The sequence below is a fragment of the Balaenoptera ricei genome, chromosome 9 (assembly GCF_028023285.1).
Source record: "Balaenoptera ricei isolate mBalRic1 chromosome 9, mBalRic1.hap2, whole genome shotgun sequence".
NCBI lineage: Eukaryota > Metazoa > Chordata > Mammalia > Artiodactyla > Balaenopteridae > Balaenoptera > Balaenoptera ricei.
In genome coordinates this window covers 108,875,526-108,898,484 of record NC_082647.1, presented here as the reverse complement: position 1 = coordinate 108,898,484, position 22,959 = coordinate 108,875,526, and positions in this window count along the sequence as shown.

Genomic DNA, 22,959 nt, shown 5'->3' with positions numbered 1-22,959 from the left:
CCAGTTATACAGAGACAGCAAGTAAAAATCTCCTCCTAAAACAGTCCTCCTATCAGTTGTTGATTTCCTCTCCTACTGAGTTAAACCATTATTTTATTTACCACCGATATTTTTTCCCATTTATCAGATTGTGTGTGTGTGTGCATGTGTGTGTGTGTGTCTGGCATCAGCTTACCTTGTCAGTCAAGCAGTTTTACCCTCAACTCAGGCAAGTTCCAAACACTGTACAGACTCAGAAGAGCAAATTGGTTTCCTGCCCCAGAAGACTCCTTGTGTTTTGGTTTGTGAGCAGGGGCAAGACAAGTTCATGGCGATCTATTAGTTAGAGATTAAAGGATCACTTGTATAATACAGACTCAGGCAAGGAGCTTCCTAGAATGGCGAGGAGCTTCTGAATAAATCCATCTTCAGAAATTCTTCTGTATTAAAAGTCATAAATTCCCTGGATCAATTCAAATATGTGAATTTAACATAAATCATTAAAAATGACCATTGGATCTTTAATGTTTATGGGTGACATATTAATTAGGAAGGCACACTTTGGGAGGAAGATTAACGTATATTTTATCTTTCTTCAGATTATTACTAAAACCAGGCTTTAAAAAACATTATAATATTTGATATTAATTATTGAGTACTTGATAAAACCAAATTTGCAAAAAATATATTTGACACAAATTAAAACAGATTTAAGATATTAATATAAAATGAAAAAATTGTCTTTGTTTCTTACCTGAAACTATCATCAGTTTTTAAAGAGAACATTAAAAATGTTAGGTATGGTAGCTATTTTCTAAAAGTTAAATGTGTTTGTAAGAAATACACCACTTATTAGGCATGACCTAAAGAATAAAAGTAGAGCAACGAACAACACATAATTACCTTGAAAAATAAAGGGCACCAGTAAAAAAGAATAAATAGGTATTGTATTTAGTCTTACTCAGATTATTGAAGAGATATTTCAGTATTAAATAATTCAACGATATCATGAAATAACTTAACTATAACTTAATAAATAACTTAATAATTTAACTATGTGTGTTTTGTATGGCATTTCAAATAATATAAACATTGACATAGTTGATACATGTGTCTCTCAAGCTGTACTTACTTGAGAGAGAGTAATGGGGAAAAATCATTTCTTACAATACTCATGAGATTAAATTCTTCATGCCCTGAACCTACTGCAAAAAGCCCTTACATTTTAGCCCTGTGTATAGTTCAAGTCAATTAAACTAGTGGATAAATAAGTAATGCTTCCTGTAAATAATTGAAAGAGGTGTTTGGCTAGTATCACATTTCCTCTATGTGAATGACTCTCTATGTTGGATATATAACCTATTACCTTTCATCTTAAAACAAGAAAACACTGCCAAAGATGTATCCATTAAAAATAATTACTAGATTATTTTGTCAAATATGTATAAATTTGTATATTTCCCTTATTAATGCATTAATAAAATCAATATCTCTCTCCCTCCCTCTCTCTCTCCACACGCACACATATATGAATGAACAAATCTAAATATCTACCTTTAGGAATGTACTTATGATTACTTTATTTCAAAGAAAACCGTAAATAATTCTATAGAATTTGGTTATATCTGTGTTCTTATTTAATTTATGACCAAAGTAATCCAGCCTCTTGGATCCCCCCCAAATCAACTCTTTTACATATTAGTTTTATCATATTAGAATTCAATAAAAATATTATTTGACAAACTATATAAATCAAATACACTCTTGGTTTTAGGGAGGAGGAATGGAAACAGCTTTAATTCAGGGAGAGGGAATCATATAAACAATGACAGGAGAGTGACACAGGCAGATACATCCAGGAATTATTAAATAATAAGTATTCCGGACTTTGTCTATTGACTTGAGAGCCTCCAGTAGTGTAAGAAGGACCCAGTCTGGTCCCCCCACGTGTCTGCATGAGGGCTCTTTGCTCACTGGAAAGCACTCAGAAGAGGGTCATTTCCAGGACTGATCAGTCATAAATGAGCTCATGAAAAGGCCATTGCCTTGGAAAAGTGGTACAGAAGGTAGAGTCCATGAAGGAGGCTGTGATATTGGCCAAAGGGAGGCCAGCGAGTCCCAAGTGGAGGTAAGTGGACTCAGATAACTCAGGGCTTAGCCTATGAACCTGATTTAAGAGCTACAGTGTACAGGATATACTATACAGGTTACACTGTTCAGTATACAGGATAATACAGTCTGTATTATAGAGGCTTTTTCAGGGGTGACTGTTGCTGCATGCCATTCAATGTAATTGTTGTGACACAAAATGCTTGATTCTTAGTCTTAATTTTACAATGAACAGCTTAGTTGATGAGGAAGACAGGCGGCTGTCTGCACGATACCCATTTCCTCCTTTCTTCAGCAGCTGAACCCCGATTTCCCGCGTCCTCCTCTGAGCGGTCATGCCCTTCCTTCGTGGGAAGCCGGGCTCCTCCCCTGAGCCAGGAGCTGCTTGTTCATCAGCCAGGCAGTGTGAGGGCCTCAGCGCCCCCACTAGGTGTGTGGTTTCAGTGGGGCATGAAACAAGCCTGACCCAGCAGATGTGAAGCAAAATTTGCTGGAAGGCCCTGGGAAGGTTTTTCTCATACTTGATGACGGATACAAGATGGGGATTTTCTCTATTCTGTCTCTTTGTGCAATGTGACAGTTTGGGATGCCAAGGTTGCTGCAGAGAAGGTGAGCCAGCCCGTGATGATACTAACAGCCACCGCCCCTCACCTTCGTATTTATTTTTTTATGATATAATTTTTTTGCTGTTTATGCCATTTTAATACATCATTCTGTTATTTGTATGCAAAGCATTCCCAGACCATGTTAGTGTCATAGGGGAGAACCTTTGTGTTCTATTACAAGTTAATCATTAAAGGGATGTTGCCGGTGAGCTTAAACTATACATAATGGCCCATCTCTGGGAACCTTGCCTCCCAGGTAATGAGCATTAAGCTAAAATACCTTTGTTTAGCTCACAGGAAACATTCCAACCAGGACCATCTGTGAATGGCTGCAGGAAGGAAGAAATTAACACATCCTCTCTGGAGGCTGATGGGAACCAGGAAATGTCTGACTTTACTCCCTCCCCTTTTAGCATAAAAGAAGCCTGAATTCTAACTCAAGCAAGATGGTTCTTTCAGTCACTAGCCCTCCATCTTCTAGGTCAGCTGGCTTTCTGAATAAAATCGCTATTCTTGGTCCCAACAACTTGTCTCTTGATTTATTGGCCTGTCCTGCGGGGAGCAGTACAAGCTTGGTCTTGATGACATTAGGAAGTTAGATGTAAGGTAGTAAGGCTGTAAAAGCAGGTCAAGATAAGATTATCAAGGAGGCAGAAATCAGACCAAGGAGTGAGCTTTATTTGGTAAACAAGAGTCATTGATGGTTTTTGAGCAGGGGAGGGACAGTTGTCACAGCTGTACTTCGAAGGATTAATTTAGAAGTTGGGTGTGGGAAGGACTTAAGAGAACGTTCAGAACATTTCACAGCTTGGAAGGCATTGTTGAATATTCATAAAAACTAGTTTATCATTCAGCATAAATAATTTTTAAACACAAAGTAAAATACAGTATGTGTTGCTTTGGAAGTGACAAAGCCTAGGAAAGATAATGACAAGCACAAAAGATGGTGCCATTGTAATTTAAATTAGTATAAACCTTTCTAGAATTTAAGTACGTTTTCAGGCAGAGTATTTTGAATACATGAGGAAAAGATTATGGTTATTTTATAGTTCTTACTAAGAAAGAAAATAACAAAGGAGTCTTTTTGCACGTGAGACATAAAGCTAAACAAGATCAAGTTCACACAGTCAGAAGGCTGGCCAGGGTATGAAGGAGTGCTTGAGCCCATCAAACAATGAAGATCCAGTGCACAGCCCAGAGCTTGTGTCGGGATTAGCAATGTCATGATTGTAGTCATTCTGATAATGGTAATAAATGGTAATAAATTTATTAACCCCTATTAAGTGCTAAGCCCTGTACATAACACACAGGAGCATGTAGTCTTCATCCTTTATTATCTTCCACGTTTGCAAATGATGATGAACTGTAATATAAAGAAGACATCACGCTGAATTCAGAGGCATCAGAAACACCAGTGAGCGAGAACCAAAGCTATAAAATATATCAGTGATGAAATCATAATTATGCCAAAATTTTCAGAAGTATGAATTAATAAAGAGTTTGAAAACGATGATAGTTGTATGGATGTTAATCTAAAAGAGATAAATGTATTTCAGAGTTTAAAATTGTAAAGAAGATTTGAACAGTCATGTAACAGGGAAATTACTGTATATAAAAAGGAGAGAGAAGTTATGAAAGCTAAAACTTTTTTTTCTCAAATAAACTGCACAAATAAATGTTACATTAAGTCAACACGGGGTGGTGGGGGGATATTGGGAGTGGATGGAGAAGAATAAACACATCGAAAATCAAACATCTTCGAACGTATAACTTAAGATAGCAACCTCACAAAACTTGGCCATGATGTCCTGGCAGGGCATTTCTTAGATTCATTCATTACGTGTCTGACATAGACTGCAGTGCGTATGTCCACGTGCAGATAAGTGAACTAAAAGAATTACAAGCTGAGATGGAAACTCCATCAGTACAAGGGCTTTCTATGCCTATAATCCATCCCCACATCCCTTAGATGATATCCCAGTAGTGTGGTTCTCTGGGCCGCACCCCCACGTTTCCGATTCAGTAGGTTGGGGAAGGGGACTGAGAATTTGCATTTTCCAAGGTTCCCAGGTGCTGCCACTTTTTTCTCACAATGAGAAGCACCGTGTACAGTTGAAAGAATCTAAGTTGAAGGAATCTACAAATCCATCTCTCCAAATGGCCAGTGGTTCCCAGTCAAACTCGTTCCAGGCTGTCTGAAAACACGGTATCCAGCTCTTCACCCCCCATACCTCCCCAGGCCCCTTCAATTTGCTGTCCGCTCAGGCTTGCTCCAGAAGCTGCTGGTTAGGGCAGACCTCACATCCTTCAGACACCTGCGGACCACGTTACGTTCTGGCTTTTAGCAACATCTCACTTCCCTTGTTTTGCCCTCAGACACTAGTGCACTTGTCCTGTCTCCTTTGTGGATACAAGCTCCTCATTTGTGTCCTCGTTGTAGCTAGGTTTATCTTCCAAAAATTCCAGAAAGTTCTTATGAATGCCCTGCTTAAACTCCTTAAATCTCTTCCCACTTCTCTTAGGGCTTCTTCTACTGGATACCCAGAGCTACTCACTAGCCATTCTCCACGTGGAAGTTCAAGTGCCTCTCCCTGTGGAAAGCAGTCCTTGCCCATCACAGTTTCTAAGAGCACATTGAACTTGGGTTAGTTTGCTAAGGCTGCCTTATGGCCACAGACTGGGGGGCTTAAACAACAGACGTTTATTTTCTCACAGTTCTGGAGTCTGGAGTTCAAGTTCAAGGCTTCTGCAGGTTCGGTTCCTTCTGAGGCCTCTCTCCTCGGCTGCAGTCTTTCCTCTGTGCTAGCACATCCCGGGCACCCCTCTGTGTGCCCTGATCTTATTTACAGAGACACGAATCATACTGGATTAGGACCAACCCTAAAAGCCTCATTTTCACATAATTACCTCTTTAAAGGGTCTATCTCCAAATACGGTCTCATTCTGAGGTACTGGAGGGGTTAGAGCTTCAACAAATGAATTTTGGACAAACACAATCAGCCCATAACAAAATTCTACATTGCAGCTCTTATTAGACTTGTAATTAAGTTATTAATTTCCCTGCCTTCCCCACGATGGTGCCCAATGCAGAATCTGAAGCACCTGCCACAGTGTCTGCCCTGTAGAAGGGTCAGGTTATCCTGTTTCCTGTTGAATGAAGGGTCAAGGTCAGGAGAAACAGGGATACAACAAACTTGAAGCAGCTTTCCCTGCACTTGACTGGAGGTTCTCAAACAAGGCTCACCAAACAAAATGCCTCTGAGCCACGTAGTCTTGTGGTGACATGGCCTCTCCCCTCAACTGGGGTTCAGTCAATGGGAAGAGGGCACCGTCCCCTCCATGCGGCAGATGTATTTCCAGGGAAGAAGAGTCAAAGGGTTCAAAGGGAAAGTGTTCAGAATCTGAAAACCCACTTAATGTCTGTGTGAAGCTGATGACCCAGCTGCAGTTCACTCCCCAGTTCAAGCCGCTAAAAACAAAGAATGCAAATAATCAATATCCAATCTCCTAGTTCTAATCTTCATTATTGAATCTAATAATGCCAAAGCAAACAGGGGTACAAGACTCAGAGCCAATCTACTCTTTCTCTTTTGCTGCACGCTTTGCTCTGCTGTTGGCCAGGCCAGCTTCCTAGACCTTACAAAACAGTTACATAAAATAAATTTAATACAATGTTCAACTTTATTATAAAACACAATCACTGCTCTTTAGAAAAATGAAACAGAAAGCTTACAGAAATATATAAAAGTAGAAAATGCTGTCATTCAAGAAACAGTCACCATTAGCACATTTTTCCATGGATCTAATTTTCTATGCATATGTTAAAATATGCAAGCATACTTTATGCAAATGTACATATTAAACAGAAACACTCTAATTAATGATTTTTTCTAGTGCTTTAACCTTATTGTGATCCTTCTAATTTTGAGATATTCTTTAGATCTTTTAGATTTCATTTCTTATATATGTCTTTTATCCATGTAGACTTGCTTTTGGTATAGAAATACTCTTCTTCCTTTAAAATTTAGAAAAAAGCATTAATTATTAAAAAGTTCATGTGATGCAATGAACCTTTTGTTAATCAACCAAACTTGGGTCCTCTCACCCACACACAGTAAAGCCAATCTACTGACACACAGTTGTGGTGAAGGAAAGTGCAGCTTTTATCGTGGGCACCAAGCAAGGAGTCCAGGCAACTAATGCTCAAAAGACCCAAATTCCCCACTGGCTCTAAGGGAAAGGTTTTTAAAGACAGGATGAGAGATGGAGGTTTTGGGGTGTGTGATCAGCTCGTGGACATTCTTCTGATTGGTTGGTGTTGAGGTAATCAGGAGTCAACATCACTGATCTTCTGATTCCAACCAGCCTGGGGTCTATGTGCTTGTGGGCAGCATGCAGTTAACTTCTCCCACCTGGCAGGGGTTTCAGTATCTGCAAAACAGCTCAAAGGACATGGCTCAGAATATTATCTATAGCCCTTGAGGAGGAACTAAAGGTCCTTGACTTTACTTAATGGCTAAACTATTAATATTTTGTCTTGCTTGACTGTTTGCCTTTCTTTCTGCATTTTCTCACTTCTCTGATTAAATTTATTCTTTGGAACTTGGCGAAGGCCTATGGGGGCTAAAGTTTTCTACAGACAAGAGGCAAGCAGAGGACATGGGGGAGGGGGGTTCTGTCCTGGAAAGGCTTCATAGGGTCCTGCTTGCTTACACTGTGAGTAAATGAGATAGTGATCCATTTTTGCTTCTCCCCCACACCCAAATCCCACACCTCAGACATTACCACAGTTTACATTTTTCATGTAGATTTCCAGACATTTTTTTAATGTATCATTAGTGGGATATTTAATTCTTTTTTGTCAAATTGGGTTAATAAATTATACAAAAACTTGCTTTATCATACTTAACACTTGGTCATTTCATGTTACTAAAGTAATTTAATATTTTTCGTTAAAATTGCATAATATTCCAGAGTATGGCTATTCTGCAATGCATTTAGCAGGACAGCTATGGATTGATATTTAATTTGTTTCCAGTCTTTTTTTTTTTTTTCTATTACAAATAATATTACAGCAAACATTTCTGTTCATACTTCATTTTATACAAGAGTCATGATGTATGCAAACCTAAATCCTAAAATTTAAATATCAATTACATTTTATAAAGACTTCCAAACTGATTCCAAAATGTTGTATCAATCTACATTCCCACCAACAATGTATGAGAGTAATCTTTTTTCCCACATCATCTCCAAGGTAGCATATTTTAAATTGTCTTAATTTTTTTCTCAACTAATGGACAAGAATAGCAATCAATTTTATTAATTTGCACTTCCATATGTCCTGTGTATGAGATTTTTCTTTTTATGTTTGTATTACTTATTTTTATTTCATCTTCTTTAAATTGCATTTTCAAATTGTTTGAAGTTTTTATATTTATTTGTTTGACTTGTTGAAGATTGAAATCTTTTCTTTGCTTTATTGAAGGCAAATACCTTCATCAATCTTTTGTTGCTTTTTAACTTTTCTTTACAATTATTTTCACTTTTTCTCTAGCCCAACTTCTCAATTTCATGACTTGCTTAAGTAGGTCCCACTGAGTATAATATATAAATATATCCCTACATACTTTTATCCAGTATTCTAAAATTTTGTACTTTGTTTAGGTATTTCATCAAGTTGGGCTTGGCTCTATGCCATGTGTGGGCCAATGATCATGTTTGGACCGGTAATCAAGGATGGTTCCTATTTCCTGTCTCCACTCCTTCATGAATCTGCACCAGTCAGATTGTTTCTCTCCACCAGCTTCTACAGTGACCCCCGCATTACCAAATCCAGTGTCTATTCGCTTCTCCACATCCAACCTGATGGCTGCATTTGATATTTCTATCCACTTCTTTTTCTTGGAACACTTTCTTCACTCAGTGTCTGGAGCTCCACTCTCCTGATTCTCTTAGTGTGTCCTTGGCCCAACCTCTGTATGTTGGAATTCTCAGAACTTGGGGCTTAGAAGTTTTCTCTGTGCACTCATTGTCTTCCTATGTGATTTCGTCAAGTAAATTGTCTCAGTCTTGGCTTGCCTTTATGTTTATTTTGCCCTTACATTTAGATGTTATTTTTCTCTACATAAATGCATTTCCCTCAAGCCAGACCACAGTATGGACTCTGGAGCCAGGTTGTCTGTGTTTGAATCTCTTTCTACCACTTACCAGCTGTGTGACCTTAGGCAAGTGACTTAACACTTTTGTTTCTAAACTTACTTCTCTGAAAAATTAGGCTAATAATGAATACCCACCTCATCAGGTTAAGAAGATTCAAAGAGAAAACATGCTCAAAGAACTTATACCTAAGCCTGTGCTAAATATAAATGTGTTAACTATCATTATTATTTGACAACATTATGCATCAGAATATCTCTACTATTCTGCATCCTGTTATTTTGTACCCTTTTCAAGACTTTCACTCTGAAGAGTTTTGGGATCTTCTCTTGGAGCATGGAAACTTCACTAGGATAACTCCAGATATATTCTTTCTCCCTCGTCTCTTGGTTATCCTTTGATTAGAAAGCATATGTCTCCTCAGTTCTCGAAATGTTTCAACAATCAATTCTCTGATTTTTGCCTTTATTCCATTCTATGGCTCTTCCTACAGAACTCTTACTATGTTGAAATTGAAACTTCATTATCAATGTTCCATGTCACTTATCTCAATTTTCAGTTTCTATCCTTTGTCTTTTTAAACTATGTTCTCGAAAATGTTTCTGCTAAATCATCTACGTCACTAGTTCTCTATCAGTGTAAATGCTGCTTTTGAATTGTATCCTTTTGGCACTTGTAATTTTCTAAATAACTAAGGTTGCTTCTTTGCATATCATCACGCTCATTTATCATATAGAATAACATTCTTCAAGGATACAAATTACAGTTTCATTAAAGTTTTCTCTTTTCTGTTGTCAAAGATAAAATGCACCAGACAATTAAGGAGATAACTTTATTCAGGCTATTGCAATAAGGAGAATGTTCATTAATAAGGACTGTCCCAGAGGAAAGGAAGGGGATCTAGGGTTTTATAAAGACTGGTAAACAATTGACTCTTAAAGAAGGATGGAGGTCCATCTTGTCTCAGAATATAAGGTGATCCTTTGATGTTAGCCATTTCTCAGAACACAAAAGGGTGGGGGGATTTTTCAACCTTTGCTGCTTTCCAGGAGCAAGGGACTCATAATACTCAACATTGTCACTGTATTAAGTCTGTTTATTTTTGTTTGTCTCATCTAATGGTTGAATTTAGTACATTGCTTTCATGCTATCAAGTTACCATAAATGTCTGGTAATTCTTTGTTTTCGGTCCATGTGTATATGTGTGTGAAATGAGAGAATGCTTATAACATTATATCTTTCAGCTATTTTCATTAGTCACATAAATCATTATAGATTCTACCACACTTCTTAAACACAAATAATCCAGCAAACTAGGATTTAGGAACAAATACATACATTAATATTATCATCTACTTATAGACTTCTTAACTTTGCTATAGTTCCTCTTGCAGAACCCACTCTGGCGTTTCTGTAACAGACACTAGTAGTGAAAGCACTGCCATGAACTAGCAGCACAATTGGTCACACAAATAGTGAGGATCCCTCCCTTGTTCTTTCTTTTAATTTGAGTGGTTACATATTACTAGTACCAATGCCAGGCATAAAAGTACAACTTTCAATGTATGTTTTTAAAATGCAATGGAAAGCCGTCCACAGAGCCTCATTAGTAGTCATTCATCAAGCTAGTTACAGGAACTCAGCTGTGAAATTAACGGTCCAGTTTGGTTTCCAGATCCATTTTCATAGGCAAATAAAGAATACTCAAAGTTCCCAAGGATGCATCCTGCCTCATTCCCCCACCCCCTCCATAGTCTCAGTATATGGGTTGCAGAGGTCTCCTAGCAAGGCTCATCTCATCACAGTTTTAAGGGACAGACTTGTCTAAAAGCATGATGACCAGAAGCACACTGTGTGTTCATGTTCACAGATGGGTGTCTCAATAACCAATCTCTACAAGTGAGCTTCAGAAATTACACTGTTTCTCACAGGCCAACAATCCATCCGAGAACCTCCAGGATGAGAACACCAACCATTTGTTTTTAGTTGTGGCCGTCCAACAATCCTGTTAAAAGCAACTTAAAAATCCAAAAAAAATACAGAGAGAAAACCTGTTTGAAGGCATTGGAGAGGTACAAAAGCAACCAGCACCTAAAGGTACAAAACCGCAGAGAATGGGACCTACTGAAAGGTGAGCAGACATTCACTCAGACCATTTGCCAATTCTAGGCGAACAGAAAATAACTGAGACCAAACAGAAAATAAGTACAAGAATCAAAGAAACCTGAAAGCTTCTTGGTCTTGTTTTTGTGTTTTTTACAGTCTTACAAAACTCCAGAGAGAGGAAAGAAAAAGACCAAAGGTCAGAGAACTCTAAACTCAACACTGGAATCTCGCAATCTCCTTCCCAGTCATTTACCAAATTCTGAAGCTCCCTGGAATAGAAGAGTTAGAAGCCAAACAAAAAGTCTAACATTCTTAAGATCTAAGAAAACAAAGATCAGTATTCAGGATCCAGCTCCTCCCTCTGAGAAAACAGAATCCAAGCATCACTTTAATTTCTCAGAACACCTGAGAGGGGATAAACCCTAGGAACTGGGTTGGGGGTGGGGAGGAGACTTAGAGGGTTATTGAGTCCTAGGAAATCTTGAGTTAGCTCAGTCTCTATGTGGATTATGGTAATTAGCTCCATCCCATGTCTTGTAAGAAAACAACTTGTAAGCCCCTACAATTCTTTTTAACACAACGTATTGCATTTAGTGAAAGAATTTACAAGCCATTCCAAGAAATAGGATCAAATGAACAAAAAAAGAAGTAAAAAAAAAAATTTTTAGAGGTAGTCTAGCTTTTGGAGTTTTTAAACAAGGATTTTAAAAACTCTGTAAGTATATTTCAAAAATGGAAGAAAAGTTTTTTTAATACATTAAAAATATACATAGTTAATAAGCTATGGAGAGAAAATTCTGTGTAAAAAATCTTTTGATTAATTCAGTAGAAGGAAAGAAAGAAGAAAAAAAAGAAACATAAGACAAGTGGTTAGAATAGGAAATAAATATAAGGAAAAAAACCCAAATATATCAATAATCACATTAAATGAAAATGCCTGAATATGTGAGTTAAAAGACTAAGGCCGCCATATAGGACTAAAAATAGACTAAGATGCTGCTTACAAGAGATAAACTCCATAAAGATGAAAGTTTAAGTACAAGTAAATTTAAATTAAAGAAAAAGCTACCATGTAAAAACTAACCAAAAGAAAGCTTATGTTGTTCTATCAGTGTCAGTAAATATACATATACATATAAAATGAGATGATGACATAATTGTTGTAGAATGCAGCTAAACATTTGCTTAGATCAAAGTTTATAGTCTTTAATACAGTATTAGAAACTAAGGAAGGCTAAGAATTAATCATCTAAGTTATCTAAATATCCATCTCAACAAATTAGAAAAAAAGAGGCAAATTCAACCCAATAAAAAAGTACAAGGAAGGGAATTTTACAGATTATTTTTTAAATAAAAGAAAACATACAATACAGAAAATCCATGGAACTAAATTTGTTCTTGAGTAGGACTAATAGAAGTGATAAGCTTATATCAAAACTGATCAAGAAAAAGAGAGAAAAGACAAAAATTATGAATAGAAAAAAGTAAAAAGGAAAACATCATTCAAGATCCATAGACAGCACATAGTTAATAAGAGGTTACTGTGAACAATTTTATTTTTAAAAAAATTTTACCAAAACTGAAACTAGAAGATATAGAAAACATGAATAGTTTTCCCTTTTTTAAATTAATTAAATCTATAGTTGAAAACCTATCCATCAAATGAAGATATCTGAAGGCCAGATGAGCTCATTGAATGGATGGGTTTTCAACTATAGACTGTTTTTTTTCTTAATTGTACAAAATCTTATGAAAATGATAATGAGGGAGAGCTCTGAATTCTATGAAGCTGAAATAAACTTGACATCAAAAATTAACAAGGACATGAAAGGAAAGAAAAAGTACAAGTCAATCTCTGTTACAAACATAGAAGCAAAACAAATATATATAAAAAAATCAGAAGTCAAATTCAAGATAACACGTCATGAATAAGATGGGTTTATTCCAGGAATGCAAGGTTGGCCAACAGTTGAAACTGAATCAGTTAGTTCCACATCTACAATACAATACAATAATCTCTTCTGGGTTTACAATAAGTGTTGTATTTGATTTCTAGTTCTTAAATATTCTTCATTGTTGTGGGTTTCTAATGGCCTTCATACTGGCTTTTCAACTGTTACATATTTTTCTTCTTATCCTTTTCCTTGAGAAAATCATTTTCCTACTAATTAAAAACTTTTAAAGTCATTTGAAATATTTTCACATTTCCAAAAATACTTCATATTTTAAGTAATACTTCAATTTTTCACACTATGACTCGGAATTCAGATGGACTAGTAAATGTTTAAGAGTAGCCAAAACGGTTTTAGAAAAAAATAATTAGAAATATGTGTGAATGCTGGAGAACGGAGCTTGGCCTACCATGTATCAAGCTAGGTTAAAAAGGTATAGTGATAAAAACAGCATGGTACTGGCACAGACACAGGCAAGTAGATCTATTGAACAGACTAAGAGCTCCATATGAATTAAAGTCAAAAAGAGAGGGAAAAAGTGATGTTGATGTGTTAGGACAATGGGCTTATCAATTTGAGAAGGAAAATTTTTCTTAAACATAGTTCCAAAGACCAAAGTACTAAACTAAACTTTAGATTGGGTGTAAAACAGGCTATGAAGATATGTTGCACAACACAGGGAATATAGACAATATTTTGTAATGACTGTAAATGGAGCATAACCTTTAAAAACTGTATTTAAAATATATATGGAGGAAAAACAATAAAATAACACTTCGCATTAAATAAATAAATAAACCTAAAAAATAAAAGTAGCTAAACTTACTAATACAAAAAAAAATCATGGATAAAGGATCAAGTAAAAGTCAATCAACAGATTGAAAAGTTACCCACAGTATGGATATGTAGGCATATGTAAGTACATATATGTGTGTGTAAACACATACATATGCATATAAATATATAAATATACACATAAATATATATATACACATAAATCATAGAAAAGATGTGCTTAGAACATACAAAGAAATGCCTCCAAAAATCAAATTAAATACCATGTTTCCTTCTCATCTGTTAGTCTAAACCCCTTAAGATACCCATTTGTCTTATGTCACATTCCTGTCCCTTTCTTCCAACCCTCCCCTGCTCCTGAACCCTTCCAATATTCCCTATGGAGTTTACAGTTCCAATCAATTATCAATAATTATCAATTATCAATACAGTTCCAATCAATTATCAATAATTATCAATTATCCCAACCTGATAATTCCAACATCCCTGCCGTAACTGAGTCTGGTTCTGCATGTGAATCTAATGTTTGCTCTGTCTCTTCAAAACTGGAATTTACAGTTCATTATCAGCAAAATTATATATATATAATATTCCATTCACCTTCCTGATCTAATAGAACCTTGTGTCTTCCCTGTTTAATTTTCTAATATTGGCTCTCCTTTTTTTTTTTTTCTTCTTATAACCTTTATGTCACTAAGCCTGCAGGTGGAGAAGGTGTCCTTCTTGATGACTGGTTTCATTTCAGACCACTTCTCTTCCTGCTCCAAAAATAAGACAGAACAAAACGAAAACAGGATTGACTATGTTATCAGATTACATCCCTCACAATCCTCCACTGTGGCTCTCCTCCACCAACACCAATGGCTCTGGGTCGCTAATCCTATTTCATTCTTGGTGATTTCAATACCAACACCCAGGCCTCTCAGTTCCTTGTCAGACTCCTGTCCTCAAATGAGTTTGCTCTTCACCTGACCTCAGTCACCATCCCCATGCTAACCTTACTTCTTTTCATTACTGCAGCTCCTCCCTAGCATTAATTTCATGCATCTACTCTATGAACTACACCTCCTATTTTTCCAACAACTTCCTCTAGTACCCTGAACTCAACGATCTTCCAACTGATAGGAACCATTATTCTGATTCGACCAACATTTTTCTCTGGCCATTACTCTTCTGATGGGCCCACTACACTCTTCACCTGGCTTAAATTCCATAATCAGTCATTATAATCATTCTTTGTTATAATTGCTTGGCAAAACTACAACCCAGCTTAACCCAGCTATATGACAACTCCCCCCTTGAGTCTATGTGCTGAATGGCTGGAGAAGAGACAGCCAACACTAAGTAGTCTTGCATTAAACTCATGATCATCAACCTCAAGTATCATGCTATAAGTCCGTAATCCATTTCCTCTCTTTTTGCACTATACCTGCAACATGCGTTATGCTAAACATATGTTGGATTTTGTCAAATTTTTTTTTAATCTGTTGACTTGATCATATGATTTTTCTTTTCATAGCCTGTTGATGTGATTGATTACCTTAATTGATTTTCAAATGTCAAACCAGCATTTGCATACCTGGGAGAAATCCCATTTTTCATGGCATATAATATTTCTGTACATTTTTGGATTCATTTAAAAGATATTTTCTTAATAATTTTTGCATCTATGTCCATGAGAGACATTGGTCCAATGTCTCAGCTATTCCTCCCAGTTTCAATGTGGGTAGTTTCTCACTTGCTCAGTGTGCAAGAGTCTCAACCATTTTCTGGATTTCTCACAAAGAGAATTGCTCCATGTGTAGCTGTTGGATTGGTGTGTTGTGAGGGCAGGGAGGGTCCAGAGCCTTCTACTCTGTCATCTTGCTGATGTCACTCCTCAGTTACACTTCTTTTTGTACTTTTTCAGTGGTTTCCCTAGAGATGTAATATGCATTTACAACTAATTCAAGTTCACATTCAAATAACATATACAACTTCACAGAAACTGCAGGTACCGTATAATAACCAAACAATACTAATTTCTCCCTCCTGCCCCTTGTATTATTGCTGGAATTCATTATACTTATACATAAGCATATACATATACATATTATATATAATGCATAACATGAAATTATACATATATTTACATATATACATAAGTGCAAGTAATTAAAAACATTGTTGGTATTATCATTTTCAAGAAACTATAATCTGTTAGATCAGTTAAGTACAGGAAAAATAAATACCAGTACCACAAACTCCCAGAGACAGAGGAGTTAGAATCCAGACCCCCAGATTACTTTCACTTATTCCTTCTCTGATGATCTGCCTTTCTTTACATAAATCTGAGTTTGTGACCTATATCTTATTCCTTCTCTCTCCAGAATTTTAAAGATTTCTTGTAAGACAGGTCTACTGGCAACAAATTTCCTCAACATTTGTTTGAGAAAGTTTTTATTTCTCCTTTACTTTTGAAGGATAATTTCACAGGGTACAGAATTCTAGGTTGGTGGGTTTTTTCTCTCAACACTTAAAATATTTCACTCCACTCCCTTCTTGCCTGCATGGGTTTTCATGAGAAGGCAGGTATAGTTCTTATCTTTTCTATAGGTAAGTTTTTTTTTTTTAAACTGGCTTCTTCTAAAATTTTTTTCTTTAGCTTTGATTTTCTGTAGTTTGAAGATGATATGCCTAGGTGTAGTATTTTTGACATTTTTCCTACTTGGTATACTCCAAGCTTCAGATATCTGTGGTTTGATATTGAACATTGATTTGGGAGGAGATTCTCAGTCATTATAATTTCAAATAGTTTTGTTTCTTTTTCTCTTTCTTTTCCATCTAGTATTCCCATCACATGTATGTTACATCTTTTGTAGTTGTCTTAACATTTTGTGGATATTCTGTTCTACTTTTTTGTCTTTTTTTCTCTTTTCTTTCTAGTTTTATAAGTTTCTACTGAGATATCTTCAAGATTCTTTCTTCAGCTATAACTCTCTACTAACAAGCCCATCAAAGGCATTTTCATTTTCTGTTACAGTATTTTTGATATTTAGCATTTCTTCTTGGTTCTTATTTAGAATTTCCATCTCTCCTCTTACATCGTCTGTCTATTCTTGCATGCTGTCTACTTTATTCATCAGAGCCCTACCATATTAACCATAGTTGTTTTAAACTCCCAATCTGATTATTCCAACATCCCTGCCGTAACTGAGTCTGGTTCTGTGTGTGAATCTGATGTTTGCTCTGTCTCTTCAAACTGTGTTTTTTTGCCTTTTAGTGTGCCTTGTAATTTTTTCTTGATAGCCAGACATAAAGCAATAGGTAAAAGGACTAACGTAAAAAAGTTTTTAGTAATATGGTGGTGAGGTGTGGGGGAGGGGAAGCATTCTATGTTCTATAATTAGGTCTCATATTTTAGTGAGCCTGTACCCCTTGACTTTGACCTTCACAAATGCTGCTCAGTCTTTCCTCCCTTAGGTGGCACTGGATAGCTAAAGTGGACTGGAGTTGGCTATTTTTCTTCCCCCAGGTCAGCTGGGCACAAATAAAACCTGCTCAGCTTAGGCTCTGATTAAGCAGTTTTTCCTGAGGCTCTGTTAAGAACAGGATGCTCTGGCATATTCCAGCATGGCTCTACACCTGCTCCCTGCCAGAAGCACTTTAGGATTTTTCTCTGATATTCCCCTGAGAACCTGGTCCAGCTCCTGGAGGTAAAACTCATAAAAGAATGGATCCCTCTGGAGGTTTTTAACTCTCAGAATTTTTCACCCTGAGCCTCCAGCAATTTGTCCAAAAAAAAAAGTTTAGCCCTGACGCCTGTGGAAGTTTCTGCTTGTGGGTTTCTGCTCTAAGTTGTGATTCCTCCATATTTGCCTGTTTTATTTCTCCAATTTAGGGGGCAACAATTTACCCTGTGATCTCACTTCTCTTATGGATCTAAGAAAAAGTGTTGATTTTTCTGTTTGTTCAGCTTTCTACTTATTAGGACAGAGTGAGGACTATCAATCTCCTTACATGCCAGACAGGAAACCGGAAGTTCTACACTTTTTATTTTTAAGCTTACTCTACTTTAAAGAAAAAAGAAAAATACAAGTGGAATATCATGCTTACTATTTTTGCAGGGCATTTTCAGTTCTTATGCAGATTAAAGCTAAAAGGAGATTTTATTCCCCTTAATGTTTCTTCTCAAGCCTTAGTTCATACTTAGGTTTTATTTTCTGGGCCCTATTATTATAGGTCAGCCCCACTCTTTTGAAGATAAGAAAAGAAGACTGCACTATTCTATGTAGTTAATTACATTATACCCTTATTTTGCTTCAAAATTTTACCAGGAAGACTAAATCAAGTATTCATGGGTACTCTATAATTATAACCAGACATCAATTGTTTGTCCATCAGATAAATGCACTTCTAATTAGATATGGAGAAGAGAAAACTGAAAATGCACACCAATCTTTTTTGCATTTACTGAAAATTTCTTCCGTCTATTCAGAACACATCATTGTTCCACAAATGAGCATCCATCTGTTATATTACGAAGAAAATGTAATCCTTTGCTCTTTAGTTCCTATTTTCCCATTAGGCCATACAAGGAAAGGAAATGAGTTCTAGGCTATACTTTTGATTTATTGCATAACTGAACACATTTACACAGAGAAAAGTGCTATTTTAATTTTGCACACTTCAATAAACACACATACATATGTTCAACCTTTAGATGTAGTCATAAAAGTAACTGTGAGGGATTTTGGAAATAGAGTGAAAACATACATAAAAGTTTAACTTTTAATAGTATTGTTCAGAATTCTATTATAAAATCTAGGATAGTTTTCTAGTCTTTTTTTAAGTGCTCATTTTTAAATTTAGTCTTCCAGAACTATTTACCTATTACATTGTATTGACTTTTCTCCATGTCAATGTGTTCATGCTCATCATACTGGAACAGTATGTATGGATTTTTAAAACTTGTCAGTGGCCCTGCAACGTTGCATGAATGCCTGCAACATTTTTTCCTGTAGTCATATCTTTGATGTCGTTATCACTAAGTTTTCAAAATAGATCAATTTTTCCCTGAATGCTTTACTTCAGGAAATTCTGATTCTTACATCACAGATTTTTTAAAGTATATTATCACATAATTTATTTCTCATATTTATCAATTTGTTACTGTTTCAGCTAAGGTATACATTTTGAATGATAATTTCCTTATCAGCTTCTCCTACCACCCCTCACCAAAGTACCAAGGTATGTATCTAGGTATGGGTCTCTTTGAAAGTACTAAGGTGCCCATTGGTGAAGGTCTTTTAAATTTTGAAGTCATAACTCTACTTTCTTTGACTTAGTGTTGTTTCCATCTCTTATTTCCTCGGTTTCTGATTATCTTCAACCTGATATTATCTTTCTACCCCAGAACATCTACCATGGCTATTGTGGAGCTTTTGTTTATTTTTTTCAGTGACTTGGCTATTTATTTCTCATATTTATTTCTTTATTTTTACAGACAAGTTTCCCAATCTAATATCTATTATATTGTTTTCCATTGCACCCAGCATATTTTTAAATGCCTCCATTATAATTGTTATTTATTTGAAATTAATATTTTTAAATTCCAAGTCATTCCCTTTAAACTAATGTAAAGTCTTCTTGGATATGATATTTGGGGAATGTTCTGTACACCGAAAACTGTTTATTTGCACTGAAGTCTCAAAAACAATTAATGAAAAGTCACTTCTGGAATAGTATACGTGAAACCAATGTATACATCACCTTTCATTTCTACACATTACCTTGTAAAATGTTCAATCTAGCTGCTGTGTAGAGAATGAACGAGAGGTAGGAGGCAAGCTTGTGGTTATCAAAGTCATTAAGGGAGGAGAAGATGCAGATTGAAGCTGTGGGTGTGAAATGACCTCACTAGAACCATGCAAATAGAACTGGCAAGGCTTGGTGATGGACCGAACTGGGGCTGAAGGAAAAAACGTGTGAAGAATCTCTCTCTTGGAATTTAACACTGGTTACCCTGTACTAAAATGTGGAAAAATGAAGCGGGAAAAGGTCGTGAGAGATCAGGTTTTCAATTCTGAACACCTTATGCTTGAGGTGCATGTTACAGAACCAACTGAATATGTCAAGTTGGAAAGGAGATAGAAGGTTCAAAATTTCAAAAAAGAACATGGGGTAGTAGGAGGACTCAGAATTCACATCTCCTCACAACTAGGGCACCTACCAGGCACTGGTAGGGGACCTCAGACACCTAAGGGGACCGGAGGAACCCCCGAGCGACCAGGTAGGAAGTGGCGGGAGGGAGGCAGGATGGGACCAGCGCACCTGAAGGGTGGTTTGGGGGGGAGGGGAGGGGATCCCATGCCAGGAGAGGGCCACCCACGGTGAGCGGATCAGCAGGGATAGGGAGAGGCCTTCAGGGGATTGGGGGATCAGAGGGGAACATGGCCAGCATTTCCTCCACCCGCTCAGCCCCCAGCAAGCCTGCTAGGGGCCCCAGGTCAAAAGCTCCACACTCTGAGGGCCCCTCCAGTCGCGCTGAGCCTAAGTCCCACCCCCACCCCCCGGGGCCTTTTCCAGCCACCAGGCCCTCAGCCTAGACCTCACCCCCACCTAAGGCCACCCCATCTAAGCCCCACCACCCATAGCCAAGGCCTTTTCAGGCTTTTGTGTGTGTGTGTGTGTGTGGTTCTGTTTTACCTTGTTGTTGTTGTTTCATTTAGATTTTTATTTTTTTAGTAAACTTTTTATTCTTCTAATTTTATTTTATTTTTTTTTTTATTTGTTATAGTTCTGCCCACCACCCCCCCAACCTTTTCTTTTTTGTTGCACAGTGCGGCTTGCAGAATCTTGGCCCCCAGGCTGAGGGGTGGGCCTGAGCTTCTGCGGTGGGAGCGCCAAGTCAAAACTGCTGGACTGACAGAGAACCTCAGACCCCAGAGAATATTAATCAGAGTGAGGTCTCCTGGAGGTCCTCATCTTGGCACCAAGACCCAGATCTACCCAACTGGCTGCAAACTGCAGTGCTGGACGCCTCAGGCCAAACAACCAGGAAGACAGGAACACAGCCCCACCTATCAAAAAAAAAATGAGACAACAGAGAAATATCCAGGACATAGAAGCAACCTAAATGGCCATCGACAGATGAATGGATAAAGAAGATGTGGTACATATATACAATGGAATATTAGTCAGCCATAAAAATGAATGAGATTCTGCAATTTGTAGAGATGTGGATGGACCTAGAGTCTATCATACAGAGTGAAGTAAGTCAGAAAGAGAAAAACAAATATCATATATTAACGCATATATGTGGAATCTAGAAAAGTAGTACAGATGAACCTATTTCCAGTGCAGGAATACATATGCAGATGTAGAGAATGGACATGTGGACACAGAGGGGGCAGGGGAGGGTGGGATGAATAGGGAGATTAGGTTTGACATAAATACACTACCACGTGTAAAGTAGAAAGCTAATGGGAAACTGTGGTATAGCACAGGGAGCCCAGCTCAGGGCTCTGTGATGACCCAGATGGGTGGGATGTGGGGGATGGGGGGGAGGTCCAGGAGGGAGGGGATATGGGGATATATGTACACATATAGCTGATTCACTTTGTTATACAACAGAAACTAACACAACATTGTAAAGCAATTATACTCCAATAAAAAATTTTTTCAAAAAAGAAATTCAGGCAGGAGTTATAAATATGGAAGTGACTGATATATAGATGGCACAGAATATTAAAAATAATTTCTAAGATGTATTGAGTATTAAATCACCATGTTAAGTGTTTTATATGTGTCATCCCAATTAATAGTCAAAACACCCGTTAACCTAAATATTATCAACTCCCTTTTACAGGTGATGAGTCTGAGACACAGGAAGTTAAGCAACTTGCCAAGCAAAGATCATAAAACCTGTAAGTGAATTTAAAACCTTGCATTCTTCCTGAAGACTCTGCACTCATAACCACTATGTTATATTCATGACGGACCATAAGAGGGAGGAAAATATAACACAAGACTTAATGCTAAGTAACTTGGCTTTAGAAGACAGGTAAATAAAAATAATGGGTAAAAGTAAATAATACTATGAATTCCTGACCAGAAATGTAAGCAGAAAATCAGAATAATGTATCATGTAAACCAAGGAAAAATAACTCCAAGAAGGAAGGAAATGTTTAGCTATTTCAAGTAGTGCTGAGGTGAGTGGTAAGATGAGGACTGAAAATATGCATGGGACCCCACAGTTAGGAGATCCATTATGTTCTTGCAAGAAGAGTTTTGATGTGCATGTAGAAGCCAGAATGAAATGAATAAGTCAGTAAGGCTGAGAGTGATCTCACCCTAGACATATTTTGTACTTCAAACAAGAATAATAATAATAGAATCAAAAAAAGAAATACTCATGCTCAGTAACAAGAAGAGAAGAGAAATGCAGACGTCAGTGCTAAAGCTGTGAGCCTTCTGGTTCCTCAGGCCAGGGAGCCAAAACTATCTCCTGGGTGGGAGAAAAATAGGGGAAAGACCCCAAGGCTTGGGGTGTGCCAATCACTGCTTACCTGCCTACTCTCAGAGAAAGAAAAGGTACGTACCCAATCTAGACCAGGAGCTAAAGGTCTTAGAAAGTGTGCCTAAGGAAGACGATATCTCCTCCCCAGGAATTCAGTGGAGCTGGCTCCGGGGCTGCATCTGCACAGGGAAAAACCCCTCACCTGCTTTGAGGTTAGACCAGGGCCTGGTGGAAGAGGCTGTGAAAACACAGGAAGAGATAAGCATGGGTGAACCAAAAGAGAGGGAAGAAATTAAAGACATTTTCTATGAATAATAAATGCTGGAGAGGGTGTGGAGAAAAGGGAACACTCCTACACTGCTGGTGGAAATGTACATTGGTTCAGCCACTATGGAGGACGGTATGGAGGTTCCTTAAAAAACTAAAAATGGAGCTACCATATGATCTTGCAATTTCCCTCCTGGACATATATCCAGAGAAAACTAATTTGAAAAGATACATGCACCCCAGTGTTCATAGCAGCACTGTATACAATAGCCAAGACATGCAAGCAGCCTAAGTGTCCATCAACAGATGAGTGAATAAAGAAGATGTGGTACATATATACAGTGGAATATTACTCAGCTATGAAAAAGAACAAAATAATGCCATTTGCAGCAACATGGATGGACCTAGAGATTATCATACTAAGTGAAGAAAGTCAGACAGAGAAAGACAAATATCCTATGATATTACTTATATGTGGAGTCTAAAG